Source organism: Equus asinus, chromosome 2 (assembly GCF_041296235.1).
Source record: "Equus asinus isolate D_3611 breed Donkey chromosome 2, EquAss-T2T_v2, whole genome shotgun sequence".
Classification (NCBI taxonomy): domain Eukaryota; kingdom Metazoa; phylum Chordata; class Mammalia; order Perissodactyla; family Equidae; genus Equus; species Equus asinus.
The window spans coordinates 60,559,819-60,576,507 of NC_091791.1; positions in this window are offsets into that span (position 1 = coordinate 60,559,819).

Consider the following 16,689-nt stretch of genomic DNA (forward strand, 5'->3'; position numbering starts at 1 on the left):
AGTTCCAGGCCAGTCTCAGGGCCAGGGCTGTGGACACCACCAAAGATGGCCGGCCCAAATCTCACAGGCTGCTCGCTGGGAGTCCCTCCCTGGCCCCAGCCCTGCCTCAGTCGCCCACTGCGATGGACTGAATGTGTGTGTTCCCCCCGCAAATTCCTGTTGAAATCCTAAGCCCCAGTGATGGTGTTAGGAGGTGGGGCCTTTCAGAGGGAAGTAGGTCATGAGGGTGGAGCCCTCATAAAAGGGACCCCAGAGAGCTCTCTCCCCCTCTCTCTGCCATGTGAGGACACCACGAGAAGCCAGCCGTCTGCGACTCAGAAGAGGGCTCTCACCAGCGTGTGACCATGCTGGCATCCCGCTCTGGGACTTCCAGCCTCCAGGCTGTGGGAAATTCCCGTGTTTACAAGCCACCTGGTCTGTAGGACTTGGTTATAGCAGCCTGAATGGACTGAGACACCCACGAAGGCATCTCTGGGTGCGCCACAGTCCTCAGGGGCATTGGCATTGGATCCGAGACGGGGGCTCCACCAGGGGAGCTGCCCGGTGGCATTTAGGGTTCTCTGGGTTCACCTTTGGCTGCTGCAGTGATGGGGGCCTTTGGGGCCGAGGCTGATCCTGCAACACTCAGCAGAGCCCTGGGGACAGGAAAGTTGTCCCATGTGTCCTCTCCTGATTTTCATGTGTCCCTTCAGATATTCATGTCAGTCAAAAAGCTAAACTCCATTTCACACTTAAACACAGGATATTTTTGCATATTTTAAAACATACTCAGAATGCAAATTAATGGGAGGTGATACTTGGTTTTGTGGGGAATGCTGCCAAGTTTTAGCCTTTTCAAAAAATCACCATACTGACAGCAACACCTCTCCTGGGATTCAAGGCCCCAAACAGAGTCCTGAGGCATCTGCGTTGGTGGCAGGCCTGTGTGACACAGCATGGTGTGAGCATTGGCCACGTTGTCACCTGGTGTCTGCTCGTGGCATTATTGTTGGGCATTTACCTGTTGAGATGCACATAAATGTATTATGACTTTCCTTTATATATTAGTTGAGGCATTATACTGTTTTTAAAAAATTGTATGCGTAGGTAAGTTTTAGTAGCTGTGGGATGATTTTATGGTGACGTCCATGACCTTAGAGACTGTGAGACCCCTCAGGACAGGATGGCATTGTCTCTCTCACTGTGATGACCCTTCATGGAGCAAAAGCCGCAGCAGGAGGCCAGGCCGTGGTGGCCCTAAACTGGGCTGGTCGTCGCTGTGCCCTGCATAGACACACACTTGCAGCACTTAAGAGGGTCTTTGATGAGGCAGTAAAACTGGTAAGTATTGAATCCCAGACCCAGAGTACACCAGTTTCAATATTCTGTGATGAGGTCCGCCTCGGCCGGGCTCGGGAGACAGCTGTGGGAGGAAAAGCATCTGTGAGCCTGTGAGAGTCGAGCTGAACCACCCCCTGTCCAGCGAACCCTGTTCTCACTGGACAGGACGACCACAGACACCCTGGGGTGTTCAGACTTAGCCATCTGGCAGACAGGTTTTCAAACAGGAGCAGTGTGAGATTGTTGCTTCCAGGAAAAATGGTTGACCACATTAGTTGTCAATGATAAAATTTGAGCTTTCAGCAGAAATTAGAATTTTGGAAAACATGTATCCACCGCTGTGAGCTTGACAGCTTCCCAATATTTAAAGACGTTTCTGATGAGATGAGTGATCATGTTAACGATGTGATTTTTTTTCACATCGTTTCACGATGTGTGCCATCTTTTGGAAGATTTGCACCATTCAGCAAACCAAAATTTTCCAAGTGACCAATGCATGATCCACAACATCATACCTGCATAAAAGATCCATTTAAAGTACAAGATGGACCCTTGCGTGTTACAGTAGGAGAGTCAGAAATGCTCGATAAGGTTTCAGATTCCACACTGCAGCTGACCTTTAAGAACGACCCGACCGCGCGCTGGCCCCGTGGCCGAGTGTCTAAGTTCGCACACTCCGTTGCTGGCGGCCCAGTGTTTCATTGGTTCAAATCCTGGGTGCGGACGTGGCACTACTCATCAAGCCAGCTGAGGCAGCGTCCCACATGCCACAACTAGAAGGACCCACAACGAAGAATATACAACTATGTACTGGGGGGCTCTGGGAAGAAAAAGGAAAAAAGATCTTTAAAAAAAGAAAAAAAGAACGACGCTTGTTGAGTTGTGGTGCGGCATCAACCAGGCGTCTGCACAGGCATCTGAAAGCCTGTTCAAACACTCCTCTCTTCCAGCTGCACGTTTATGTGGCCGGATTTTCTTCAATCAAAACAACGCACGTCAGCTGCCCGCGCAGAGGCGGCCACAAGGGCCACAGCCTCCTGTCCCGAAGCCCGCGGAGGGGTTCACAGAAGTAGAGCGGTGCTTCTCTTTGCGCTGAATTTTCTCTGACGTTTTCAAAGTGTAGACATTTTCATTAAAATATTTTCATTTTTCATAAAAATACTTTGTTTTATGAGTATATTTCATAAGAGTATTTTAGTTTGTTTGTAATGAACCCATTACCTGTAATGGGTTCGTTGTTATTTTTAGAAGAATTAATAAATATTTTGGTCCTCGATAATTCTTAAGACAGAAAAGGTGTCCCAGGATCAAAAAGTTTGAGAACCACTGATCTATGCATGTAATATGAAAATAGGAAGGGAGCATTTAAAAATTATTTTTTGAAAAAGGATACACTGGGCTGCCACTTCACACCCACAAGAATGGCTGTAATAAAAAAGACAGACAGTAACAAGGGTTGGTGAGGATATGGGGAAATTGGAACCCTTGTATCCTGTGGGCAGGAGTGTAAAATGGTGCTGCCGCTATGGGAAAAAGTTGGGCAGTTCCTCAAATTGTTAAACATACAGTCAAGCTTCTCCCCTCCTGAGTTTATGCACCCAAGAGAAAAGGAGCCCTACATCCAACGTAAAAGTCTGTACACAGATGTTCATAGCGGAATTATTCATTGGCTAAAAGGAGAAATAGCCCAAATGTCCATCAACTCATGAATGCAGAAATAAAGCGTGGTATGTCCATTCAATGGGATAGGATTTTGAAACAAAAAGGAATGAATTACTGATTCCTGCTACAACACGGATGAACCTTGAAAACATTGTGCTAAGAGCAGAAGCCAGCCACAAAAGACCTTTTAGTATGTGATTCCATTCATATGAAATGTCCAGGACAGGCAAGTCTGTAGAGACAGAAGGCAGATCACTGGTTGCCTAGGGCTGGGGGTGGGGGTAGCAACAATGGAGTAACAGTTAAGGGATGGGGTTTCTTTTTGGAGGGATGAAATGTTCTAAAATTTGATTGTGGTGATGGTTGTACAACTCTGTGGATATACTGGAGAATATTGAGTGGTGCGCTTTGAATAGGTGAAGTATACAGTATAGCTCAATAAAGCTGTTAAAAATAATCTACTTTTAAAAAGCTAGAGTTGAATTGGGAGAAAATTTTTGCAAATCATATATCCGACAAGGGGTTAATCTCCATAATATATAAGGAACTCACACATGAACAACAAAAAAACAAACAGCCGGATCAAAAAACGGGCAGAGGATATGAACAGACATTTTTCCAAAGAAGATATACAGATAGCCAATAAACACATGAAAAGATGTTCAACGTCACTAATCATCAGGGAAATGCAAATCAAAACTACACTAAGATACCACCTTACACCTGTTAAAATGGCTATAATCACTAAGACTAAAAACAACAAATGTTGGAGAGGGTGTGGAGAGAAGGGAACCCTCATACACTGCTGGTGGGAATGCAAACTGGTGCAGCCACTGTGGAAAACACTATGGAGATTCCTCAAAAAACTAAAAATAGAAATACCATATGACCCAGCTATCCCACTACTGACTATCTACCCAACAACTTGAAATCAACAATCCAAAGTAACATATGCACCCCTATGTTCATTGCAGTACTGTTCACAATAGCCAAGACATGGAAACAATCCAAGTGCCATCGACTGATGACTGGATAAAGAAGATGTGGTATATATATGCAATGGAATACTACTCAGCCAGGAAAAAGACAAATTCGTCCCATTTGCAGCAATATGGATGGACATGGAGGGAGTTATGCTAAGTGAAATAAGCCAGACTGAGAAAGACAAACACCATATGATTTCACTTATATGTGGAATATAAACAAACACATGGACAAAGAAAACAGTTCACTGGTTATCAGGGGGCTGGGGGGTGGGGGGTGGGCACAGGGACTGAAGGGGAGCACTTACGTGGTGACAGACAAGAAATAATGTACACCTGAAATTGCACGATGATGTCAACTATTATGAACTCAAAAAAAAAAAAAAAAGAAAAAGCTAGGTTTGGATGGGGGAAGTGTTGGGTGGGATAGTGTTGAGAACCCTGCCCTCTTGTGGCCAGTTCCAACATAGCATCAAGGAGGCAAGGAAACTGGTACTTGCTATCCTGAGATTGACCACAAGAGGGCAGAAGAACACAACATTTGCTGTGCTAACCCCTGGAATGCTCTGCTCCTAATGTTTTGAAGCCTCACACCTGGCCAGGTGCCCCGGGAATGGTGCAGGGGGCGAGCAAGAGCCAGGCTGGGGCAGGAGTGACCTTATAGAGCTGCCCACAGTAATGATGCCTGAAGGGCCCCCATTAGCAGGCTAAGCGGTCTTCTCTGGCTTCCCCATTAGCCCACAGCAGCCCTAGGGAGGGGTTTGGCGAGCCACAGGGAGACGGCCCTGCTGGGAAGTCAGGGAGGAGTTCGGGTTTTGTGTTCAGGGATCAGGAACCACTGAAGGTGGCAGGGGACAGGCTCGGTGTGACCACTCTGGCTGCTGGGCAAGCGGGGATGACAAAGGGGCTCACAGTCCCGGCCAGAGCTGGTGACCAGGATCACACAGGGGAGGCGGAGGGCAAGGGGTGGGACTGAGAGACTGTGGGTCGCGCCCCACGCCCCGGGGAGCCTCGTACTGTCTTATTGCCCCTGCAGGATGGCGCCTGAGTCAGGAGCCCGAGCTCCGGCCGCTTGGCTGGCACTGAGGCGCAGAGACGTCTACAGCCCTTCCCACTGCATCTCTGGCCTGAGACGCGTCCTGTCGTGGTCACTTTCAGTGGCGGGACCTCCGCCCTTCCCGTCCTGGGGCTGTCCTGACCTGGCTGAGGGCTTCCCTGTGCTGAGCTGAGACTGCGCCTTCTGCACCCTGGTGCCACTCTGACCTCTGGGCAGCCTGCGCCCTGTTTCCCACCACAGTCCTTATGTAAGTCAGAGACTGAGTGCCCTGTGTGTCCCTCACGTCACCTTGAATACCTCCTAGTCCTGCTTATTGCCCCTTACCTGACATATCATGTCACTTCGTACCCCTGAACATGTTCCTGTTAAAGTCTCTCAAGGGGTGGTGTACAGCTCTGAACCCAGCCCTCCCAGTGTGGCCTGAGATGAGGGCCAGAGAGCGTCTGCCACCTCCTTTGTTCTGCACACCATGCTCCTATTAATCAGCCAGAGCGCCCATGTAGAAACCACATCACACTGCTGACTGTGTCAGTCAGAGTTTACACCAGTTCAAGCCCTTAAACCTTTTCTTCTCATGTTCTCAGCCAAGCCACATCACCCCTGTCCTGTAGCTCTGAGCTCTATTTTGTGGAGATTTTGGACCTACTACAGTCACCTTGCTGGCCTCGGGCCAGGGTTCTGGTGAAGAGCAGATGACCTGGTTCTGAACCAGGTCTGACCCTCAACTGTGTGCCCTTGGGCAAATCACTGACCCTTTCTAGGATGGTCAAATAGCCACCAAGTACTTGGGTTACAATCTGGCTCAGCCTCTCACTTGTTGAGTGACTCTGGACAAATGACTTCATCTTCCTGAGCCTCAGTTTCCCCATCTGTCAAACAGAAAAGGATAGTGTTCACCTCACTAGTGTCATGACTGAATGAAATACTGGGTGTAGAGTCCGACACACATGCCTGCGGGAACTGGTTTCCAGTTCTTTCTCTGGCTGAGTGATTTTGAATGACCTTGGGCAAACTGAGTCACCCCTCAGGTGGATGAGGATTGTGCATTCATTCAACAAACAGCTCTCCGACACCCACTGGCGCCCAGGCTTATGCGAGGTGCTGGGCAGGTATGCCAAGAGCGGGACTTGGGCTCTGATGGTGAATCTGGACAAAGACAGGAGCCAGTGGTCGTGCCGCCTCCTGAGCCACCTGGGAAGGCTCAGAAACCAATCCTGAGGACCAGCCCCAAACCCCTTGGCTGCCAGTGTCTCTCCAGGCCGTGATCCTCAGCAGCTGCTGGGAGGGGGGGCGGGGGGCGGGGCTGGCTTGCGGAGGGAGGAGACAGCACAGGAGACTTCCACCCCTGGCCCTCTCTGGAAGTGGGTTTGGGGAATAAATCCTTCCATGCTTTTGAGATTATTTTGTCATTTGCTTCATTTTCTTGAATGTGACCACAGAGGGGAACATGCGTGGCTGCTGCAGTTTGGCCTGCTCGACCTGCTGGCTCCCTCCCTCCCTCTCCCTCCCTCGGCCTCCCTCCCAGCCTCACCTTTGCTAAGCTCCTTACACATTTTTCCAAAACAGCAACCCCGTGAGTTAGTTTGGGTCAAGCAGGTGGAAAACAATAGCACCGATTCAACGTTCATTGTTGGAAACAAGAAGGAAAGAGAGGTTGCTCCTGGTCCTGCTCCTCAGAGGGAGCCACTGAGAATATTTTGGAAGATATCCTTCCAGTTTTTGCTTTGTGTGTATCTCATTTTTCAAATTGATATATATTTTTACATAACGGGGTCATATTGTACACACTGTTCTGTAACATTGCCTTTGTAATCCATGGATTCCCATTTAAAGATAGGGAAACTGAGGAAGAGAGGGTCCACGGACTGTCAGGAAGAGTCAGGGGGCAGAGTGGGGCGTGTATCCCATTTCTGTCCAGGACTCTTGACCCTGAGGACACCTTGGAGCAGTCCCGGGGCCCACCTGGAGCAGGGAGGGTGGAGGGCTGGCTGCCCATCAGCTGGGCTCCCGCTGCCCGCTCTCCAGACTGTGCAGGACACAGAGTTCTTTGTCACCCTCCAGAGTGACAGAGATCCAGGCTCCCACGGGAGAGCCTCCTGGCCCTCTGCTCCCCCGCTCCTGGACACATGCCCTCTCAGAGCTGCTCATGGGGGCCTGGATAAAGTGTCCAGAATTTTTCCTTGATGCTGAAAAACAGAAAAACAAAAAAAGTTCACAAATTACCCCAAATCCCACCACTCTACAAATCATACAGCAAAAAGTGAACGTTTTTGTCTTTGCCCACCAATTCCCAGCCCCACCCTCCCATTCCCCCACCCCTACCCCATTCTAACCCGTCATCAGCTTGGGGCACAGTCTTCCCAAATTCTCCCCAAATGTACGTCGATGTGGCTCTACAGGTAAGTTTGTAGATAGCACACAGCAAAATACATTTTTTCCTTTTCTTTTCAAAAATGGGAATATGCCATTCATATTGATCTGCATTTTTTTCACTCAATAATAGATCATGGACATTTTTTCAGGGACGTATTTACAGATCTACTTTATCCGTTTAAATCACTGCATAGAATTCCGTTACATATATGTAGTTTCAGTTTTTCTGTATTACAATGTTGCAACAAACATTTACATCTACATCTGTAACTATATGTTTGTATCAACCTTTCCCCGATGTTTTCACTCACACTGTATTCTTTTTTTTTTAAAGATTTAATTTTTTTTTCCTTTTTCTCCCCAAAGCCTCCCAGTACATAGTTGTATATTCTTCCTTGTGGGTCCTTCTAGTTGTGGCATGTGGGACGCCGCCTCAGCGTGGTTTGATGAGCAGTGCCATGTCCGCGCCCAGGATTCGAACCAACGAAACACTGGGCCGCCTGCAGCGGAGCTCGAGAACTTAACCACTCGGCCACGGGGCCAGCCCCGCGCACACTTATTCTATCTGACTCACTCCTAGAAGTAGATGGCTTATTCTGCAGAGTGGCTGCATGGAAATCAAATGTTAGCACCTGCTTTCGAATGACTCTCCTAAGAGGCGGTACCAATTTATGGCCTCATGAACAGAGGCTGAGAGCGCCTGGTCCCCACACGCTCCCCGCACTGCGGATAATCAATCTTTGAAATGTCTGCTCCCCTTTCTTCACAAAGCCTGAAGCCACCCTGGTGGAAATGGGAGGAGGCTGAGCGAGGTGCTGTGGTCCACTGAATAATACCGCTCTCCAGGACGTTTGCCTCCCTGTCCCCAGGACGTGTGGAAATGACCTCCCTCGGCAGGGGGTACTTTGCAGAAGTCATTGAGGTTACGGACCTTGAATTGGGGGGACTATCCAGGATTGTCTGGGTGAGCCCCATCTCATCATGTGAGTTCTTAAAAGTGGAGAATCTTTCCCGGCTTTGGTCCAAGGAAGATGTGAAGTTGCTGGCTTTGAAGATGGAGGAAGAGGCTGTGAGCCAAGGAATGTGGGTGGCCTCTAGAAGGAGGCTTCTCCCCTGGGGCCTCCAGAAGAGAATGCAGCCCTGCGCCACCTTGGTTTTAGCCCAGCAAGACCCACATTGGACTGCTGGCCTTTAGAACTGTTGGGTGATACATTTGGGTTGTTTTAAACCACTAAGTCGGTGATGGTTTGTGATGGCAGCACTGGAAAGTGAAGGCAGCAGGCCAGCACAGAGCTGCCGATGGCACCGGCAGGTCCCCCAGGAGCGCTGGGACTCGGCGCCTCCCTGCTCTGAGGCCCCCTCCTGGGAAGACCCTCTGGTTTCCGCACCACACCAGCACACCCGGGTGCCCTCCTGCTTCTGTGGGGATCCGCCCACCAAGAACGCCCTTCTTCCTCCCTTTGGACTGAGCCCCACCTCCTCCTTGCTTGCTCCGCCTCACCCAGGACTTCTGGAGCCCAGTCAGACTGCGGGGAGCTCCTTCTCCTTCAGTGGAGTTCAGTTCAGGCCCCTCCCCACCCCCCATCTCCTCTTTTGTTGGGAGGATAGAGAAGAGAGAAGAGAAGTGGGTGCTGACTCTCTTTGTTGTCAGGCCCAGATCCAGCGAGGAGTGCAGCCCCACGGGGAACCAGCAGTTGCCTCTCTGGGCCTGCCTGGCCATGAAGGGCAAGGTGGCATTGGTCCACTGTGCCCTCGTCAGCTTTTACTTGATTAGGGCAATTGGGCACCCACACCACAGCAGGCACTTTGCATGGTCCCATCCTCTCAGTCGCCCCCATGGCAGCCGCAGCTGTAAGGGGCAGACCCACCCCTTGATGTGCTGATGGCATCCCACCAGCTCGAAGCTCGCTCAGGCGGCCCTCCTCCTTTCTGCTCCAGGACTTTCTCCAAAGCCACTTAAGCTGGCTGGGCCCGTGGGCAGGCTCAGCCTGGAAGGGTGGGGAAGCCGGCGGATGACTGCGCCAGCTCCTGCCCTGTGTTAGAACATTCTGGCATGGCTTCTGCAGGAGGCACACCCCTGTTGCTCACAGCAGTGACCTCAATACTGCACCTTTTATTAGCTTTTCCTCTTTCTGAGTCAACCTCCCGCTCCTCTTCATCCCAATAAACTCCTGCGCCCAAGTCCTCTCCTCGGCTGTGCTTTCAGAGGAGCCAGACACAGGGATGGCCGCAAGCGGAAGTCCATGCAGCCAGGGCCAGGAGGAACACGAGTACACAGCTGTGGGACACAACACCGTCGCTTCCATGACAAACAGGTCGTCTATTTCAGATTTAACAACACCGGAGAGACAGCCAGCCAAATGCTGCTGTGACACTTGATTGGATCCTGGATCAGGAAAAAAAGACATTTGGGGGGAAGAGTTGAAGAAATCTGAATGTAGTGCAGACTATATGTTTGATGATATTATTGAGTTGTTTTTGTTCTCGAGCGTCATAATGGTTCGTGGATTCTGTAGGAGGATGTCTCTGTTCTTCAGAGATGAATACCTAAGTGTTTGTGGGTGAGGTGCCAAGATATGGGCAACTTTTACTTTCGAATTATCAGGAAGTAAAATTGAGAGGGAGAGGGAGAGAGAGAGAGAAAAAAGGCTAAAATGTTAAGAATTAGTGAGTCTGGGTGAGGGATACGAGGGTGTTCATTGTACTAATCTTTCAACTTTTCTTCAATCTGAAAGTTTTAAAAATAGTAAGGATGTGGAGCAAGGGCTACAAGACCCCAGAAAAAGACAGCAGCCATCCTTGGGGAGTCAGGAAGGCTTCATGGAGGAGGTCCTACCCAGGAAGAGCCTGGACGCTGGGCATGTTAATGGGCAGAGATAGGAGGGTTTTCCAGCCTGGGGAACAGCACATGCAAAGGTGTGAAGGGTAAACTATGTGGCTTCCTTCTGAGGAGCTACCACAGCAAGCAATAAAGGCACTATGGGCGGGCCCACTCTCTTCGTCCTTTTGGGCTACAACAAAATATCACAGACTGGGTGGTTTATAAACAACAGAAATTTATTTCTCACTGTTCTGGAGGCTGGGACGCCAAAGATCAAGGCAGACTTTGTGTCTAGTGAGATCCTGCTTCCTGGCTCATAGACAGCTGTCTTCTCACTGTGTCCTCACATGGCGGAAGGGGCCAGGGAGCTCTCTGGGGTCATGAGGGCTCCTCCTGCATGATCTAATCACTTTCCAAAGGCCCCCACTCCCTAATACCATCACATTGAGGCTTAGGTTTCAGTATATGAATTTGGGGGGACACAAACCTTCGGTCTATAGCACCCACTCAGCACACGTTCAAGCCCCCCTCTCCTTGACTTCCTTTCCTATAGAATCTTAGAAAATGAACACCTCACCTTCCCTCATCCCTTGCCCCTGGGGGTGGCCATGTGGCACAGCTCTGGCCAAGAAGGTATCAGCATTCACCTGCTGAGAGTGCTGGGAAATTCGCTCTCTGAATGTGGTTGTAACCTCATCTTCCACCTTCCTCCTCCTGGAACTCGGGCTTCACTGAAATCTGCAGAACACTACACTCACCAGCTAGAGAATATGCCATCTTCAAATGCCCAAGGAATGCTGATCCCGGTAAACCGTATGTTGGGCCATAGAGCAAGTCTCAATAAATTGACAAGGATTGAAACAGCATAGAGTATGTTCTTCAATGCAATGGCATTGTCAATTATATTAGAAATCAATAACAATATGACATCCAGAAAATCCCCAAATATTTTAAAGTTAAGCAACACATCTAAATATTCTACGGGTCAAGGAAGAAGTTACTAGGGAGATTCTAAGTTAGTTCTGAGTGATAATGAAAGCCCAACCCATTTAAATAGGTGGAGATAGGTGTGGTGCTGATGTCTTCCAGTAAAGATCTCTTTTTCAGATGTGGTCTTCTCTGCTCGGGATTTCCTTCTGCTTCTCCTGGCCCCTGGCCTCCCCAGAGTGTGGCCCACACGCGTGCAGTTCAGGAGTCAGCTAAGAATCTGAGGGGGGTTTTGGGCAGATTTGGGGCCTCCAGCTGGGGTGCCCACCTTGCTGAGGTTTCCTCCCTCAATCACTAGCTGCTCGAGCAGCTCTGAATTCTGACCTCTGACCCCTCCCGGCGTGCCCAGTGGTCTCTGCTTGAGGTCATCCCCTAAGCACAGTGGGGCCTGGGATGTGACCTCGGGAAAAGCTGGAGAAACGCGGACCTCACCCCGTGTGGACCTTTCCCTCAGGAGTCATCTCCCCTCCATCTTCCTCCTGCTTTGGGTAGCTCCTGAGGGCCTTCCAACAACTGTTTTTCATATTCCATCCAGAGTTGTAGTTGTTATTGGCAGACATCTTAATCCAATAACAGTGACTCTGCCACTCCTGGGAGCCGGAAGTCACTCTTAACCTTCAGGGGATCATCCTCCCAGACACCTGCCCATGGGACATGTGCCCCTGATTTCACACACTTGGGACCATTTGGTCCACACTGTTTTATTTTGTGCCTCTTGCCCTCAACAATGACGTGAACGTTTTTCCACGTTGGTGTTTATAGATCTGAATTGTCCTTTTTAAGAGCTGCATAGTTTTCTTTGGATATTTATGGTTTGTTTTCCTAATTGCAGTTCAGTACACAGACAGTCCCATGTCAAACCCCTTTGCAGACACCTTTGTGCACCTCAGGAGTTCTCTTCTACGACAAGTTTCTAGCAATGGAACTGTTGGGTCCACGACATGCCTCCATGCCCTGCCCCCATTGTTTGTGTGTCTTCCGAGCTCGCTATGGTAAGAAAAAGAAAAATTTAAAAGCTTTCCACCCACCTGTGGTCCCAGCCACCCAGTTCTCCCTCCTGGAGGGAACTCATGTTATCATTTCTAGAGAATTCTTCTGAGGGTAATTGTGCTTCTATATAAGGAGACAGGTGTATATTCTTCCCCAGCCCATTTTTCACACAAACGGTAGCCTACTACACACACTGTTCTCCCCTTCTAGCACGTTTTAAAAGTCACGATCCTTAAGAAAAATAAAACAAAACACAACACCATAAGCTCTATAAACAGGCCTCAAAATATTATCCTAAGATTTTTTTTAATTGAACTCCAAAGATGGGATAAAGGTGAAATAACTAGCATTATAATTTTAAATACTCTTTCTTGCCCAAATTGTCTCTGGACAAGTGGCTGTCGGCGGACGGGCTGAAGTGACTAGCATCTGCTGCAGAGCTGGGGTGCAGAGGCCATCCTGGGCGGGGCTGGCCCTCTGGCAGAGACTCAGGGCAGAGGGAGTGGCTTCACAGTGGCCTGCTTCGCTGCAGAGCCCCGTGCAGAAGGGAGCACAGCCCCGCCACCAGTGTCCTGCCAAGGCCACGTCTGTAGTTGCCACAGTTCCCCCAGGGGAGATGCTGCTCCTCACCTCCCTACCTTAGCCATGGACTATTTTTATCCATCCCAATCACCACTTAGCCTGGCAGCCCTGTAATTTGGGAGCCTGGCCACTCCCATCTTAGAATTCCCCAGCAGACATTCAGACCTTGGGATGGCCCCCCTTGACTTGCATTTCTGGCTCTGTGACCAGAAGTCTCTTCTGCAAATTAGGGTCAGGACTTGGTGCTATGGAGTCAAAACTGGGGCAGGGGAGGGGCTGGCCTGGTGGTGCAGCAGTTAAGTTTGCATGTTCTGCTTCGGTGGCCTGGGGTTCGCTGGCCCAGATCCCGGGTACAGACCTACACACCACTTGGCCAGCCATGCTGTGGCAGGTGTCCCACATATAAAGTGGAAGAAGATGGGCATGGATGTTAGCTCAGGGCCAGTCTTCCTCAGCAAAAAAAAAGAGGAAGATTGGTGCCAGATGTTAGCTCAGGGCTAATCTTCTTCTGAAAAAAGAAAAAAACCTACAACTGGGGCTTCTGAATTTTCTGTGCCCGCCTCCTCTCCACCATCAAATTGGGCTTGGCAGCCCATCTTGGAAATAGTGTGTGCTATCTCTTCTCAAAGGAGAGGGTTGGGGCTGAGTGTGGGGCTGGCTTTACAGCAGTGAGGCTGGAGGAGCCGCATCTTTGGCAAAGGCACCCGGTTTCTCATCGCCTGGTACATGGTCACCAGCAGAGGTGCTGATTTTCCTCACCCCCCTGACCTGGCATCAGTGACATGGCTGCATGCTCTCCTGCCTCCAGGAGGACTCCAGGGACCCCTTGTGTCACGTTATTTCACTAAAACCCAACTGCCATCATGCCACTCCTCCAGCATCCACAAAATAGGCCCAGCTCCCCAGGAAGAGAGACCTAGTATGTTACTGAGTACTTGTAGAGTGCTTGACACAGTTAAGGTCGTTTTGTTCTGTTTTTGGCAGATTTTCATTTATTTAATGGGTATTTATGAGTTGATATACACAGAAACCTTACAAAAGAAAAAGAAAGAAGACTTCATAATAAAATGAAACCAGAAACTGGATGCGCTCATTTGCACCTTGTCCATCCTTGACACACATCACCGGCGGTGAGTCTTTGGCTAAGAAACATGTCATCTTCCCCGGTGTCATTTACTCTGGACAGTTGAGGTGTTTGCGGTGTTATTTTATCCTCACAACATCCTCAGGAGGTGGGCATTCTTCATGCCAGGTCACAGATGAGAAGACTGAGGCTCAGATTTGGGCCAGGAGATTTGCCCGGGCCAGAGCCATCTCCAGTGCATTATCTAAAGGGATCTCCCCGACGCGAATCCTTCTGTGCCTTGTCCTGCGTCATACGTCTTCACAGCACTAACCTGTACCTGAGAGCACGTTGCCCCTGAGAGCGTGTCGCACCACACTCCATTGCATTCCATCGAGTTATCTGATTGTTCGTGGCCCCGGCCTGTCACTAGGCTGTAAGCCCCTTGAGATCAGGGAGCTGGGTGGCTTTGATCACCCCTGAATGTCCACACCTAGAACAGGGATGGCCCGCTGGGGACGCTCAACAAGTTTTGTTGAATAAATTCGGGGCCAAAGCCTAGATTCAGACCCAGGTCTGCCCGATTCCACAGTGGGCGCTTTTTCCATCCCACCATCCTGCCAAAGAAATGAGGCTCAGTGAGGTTACACGGTGGATGGAGCCAGCAGGAGGCTGAGCTCAGGATTTGAACCCGGGTCCTCCAGTCCAGGCTCTCCTGGTGGAGTTTCTAGTGGAGGGGCTGCAAAAGAGTTCGCCAACCACCTCCACTCCTTTCTCCCGCTTCCTTCCCGGGAAGTTTCAAACGGAGGGGTCTGAGGGGACAGCGGGTGCCTGGGGTGTCTCTGAGCGTGGCCTCAGAGCCCAGCCACAGTGCTCAGCAGGGCGGGGTTAGGAATCCGCCACCCTCGGTATAACCCCTCCACAGCCAAGGAGGCAGCCCTTCGGCCAGCCTGGACCCAAGCAGGTATCCCGTTGCCAGGTCTGTGCTAAGAGTCAGATGGGCTTTTGTGCTCTCCGGCAGCCCCCACCCTTGGCAGACATTCTGATCACCATGGAAACTGGGCCCCGAGGCTTCCTTCCGATGACAGCTTTGGGCAGCATCCCATCAGCCCACAAGCCCCTCCTGCCCACGCTGGCCCTGGGGAGAGACTCCAAGTGGGCTGAGGCCTCCAGGGCTTCAGGGCTGACCTATTGAGCCAATTTCTGGTCAAGATTCTGAGAAAGAAGAGAAGGCCAAGCATTGGCTCATTTGGCAAGGAGGCGTGGGTGGCTGGAACCCTCTGCTTAAGGGTGGGAAATGGAGGCCTGCAGAACCGCTGAGCCAGAGCGCAGGGGGCCTGGAACATCGACTGGTCCCGTGTCCTTATTGTCCACATGGGAGAATGAGCCTCAGAAAGGGAAAGCAACCTGCCCAAGGTCACACAGGGTGTGAGTGTCAGGGTGGGAAGGCCCCTTGGAGAGTGTCTTAGGTCAGATTCCCTGAAACAGGCCCCAAGTCTGGGATCCATGTGACAGTGATTATTTGGGGTTGTTATCCCAGGAGAGCCAGCAGGGGAGTGGGAAGGGGCAGAAGGCAAGCAAGGGGGTGATGTCGAGCCAAGTACCACAGAGGAAGGTGGGGGCCCGTCCTGCAGGAAGGTCTGGGATGTGGGTCACACCTCAGGGTTGTCCCAACAGGGATCAGATGCTATGGCTCCGTGAGTGCCAGCTTCGTCGAAGGGCGGCCCCCCGAGGATGTGAATTCCCACGCACCTGCAGGGCTGCCTGCACAAATCCTGGCCCGGCAGGCTCCGGCAGCCCGCGCCCTCCGCCGACCAGAGGAGCATGCTGGGTGAGGATGTGCCCTGAAAGGGAAAGGGATGAGGAGGGGCAGGATCTTGTCTGCTTGAGAAGGAAACTGATGCTCAGAAAAGGCAATTGATTCGCTCCAGGTCACACAGCTACTTCATGGCAGAGCAGGGCTGGGATCAACTCCCCTGGCTCCAAGTCTAGGAGTTTTCCATTTCACTCAGATGTTTTCCATCATATTCCCACTCCCAACTGCTGGACAAAAGGTATCCAAATCAGGAAGGTGGGAGAAGAGACAGCCTGAAAGCCAAGAGAAGGTGGGTGATGCCCGGACAAGTCCTTGGCATGTCTGGCTCCAACTGGTAGCCTGGCCCTGCACACAGGAGGCCTTCTAGAAACACTCCTCTGAGAGAATGACAGAAGGTGTGGGCTCCTGCCAACACACCAGACCACTGTGAACACAGAAGTCAGAGGGCAGAAGCGAGGGCAGTGGAGCCCAGAGCAGTCCACTTCGTCCCCACTTCAGATTCCCAGAGCTGGGGTGGGGGGTGCCCAGAGCTGTGGCACCCATGCCCCTGATCTGCAGGAAGGGGAACTGAGGCCTTGAGAGTTACTGACCACCCAAGGCTACGCAGATCAGTGACAGCCCGAGCCTGGTCTGCAGAGTCCTGTGCGGTCAGCTCTCCCTGCGTCCCCAGCACGGGGCACTGGCTGGTTATTTCTCGCAGCAGGTAACTGTGTCAGCAAGAGCCATCCACACCCCTCCCTTCTCCCGGCCGTCGAGGCTTGGGCACTCTTCACCTCTCTTCTGGACGTCACAGGGCCCTCAGGGCCTCCCTGCCCCAGTCCAGCTGCTCACTGTCCACAGAGTGGCCGGGGCCCTCCCGCTGAACTCTTTCCTGGCTCCTGTTAGCGGGCACACCTCTCTGTGGGCCCCCAGGCCGCTGTCTCTCAGGTGCTTCCCATCTCACCCCTCACATGTCCTGACGGGAATTCCAGCAGGCCCCCAGTGAGTCCAGCCTCGCCCACGAGGCTGTCAGCTCCAAGGGCCCTGAGTTTGTCG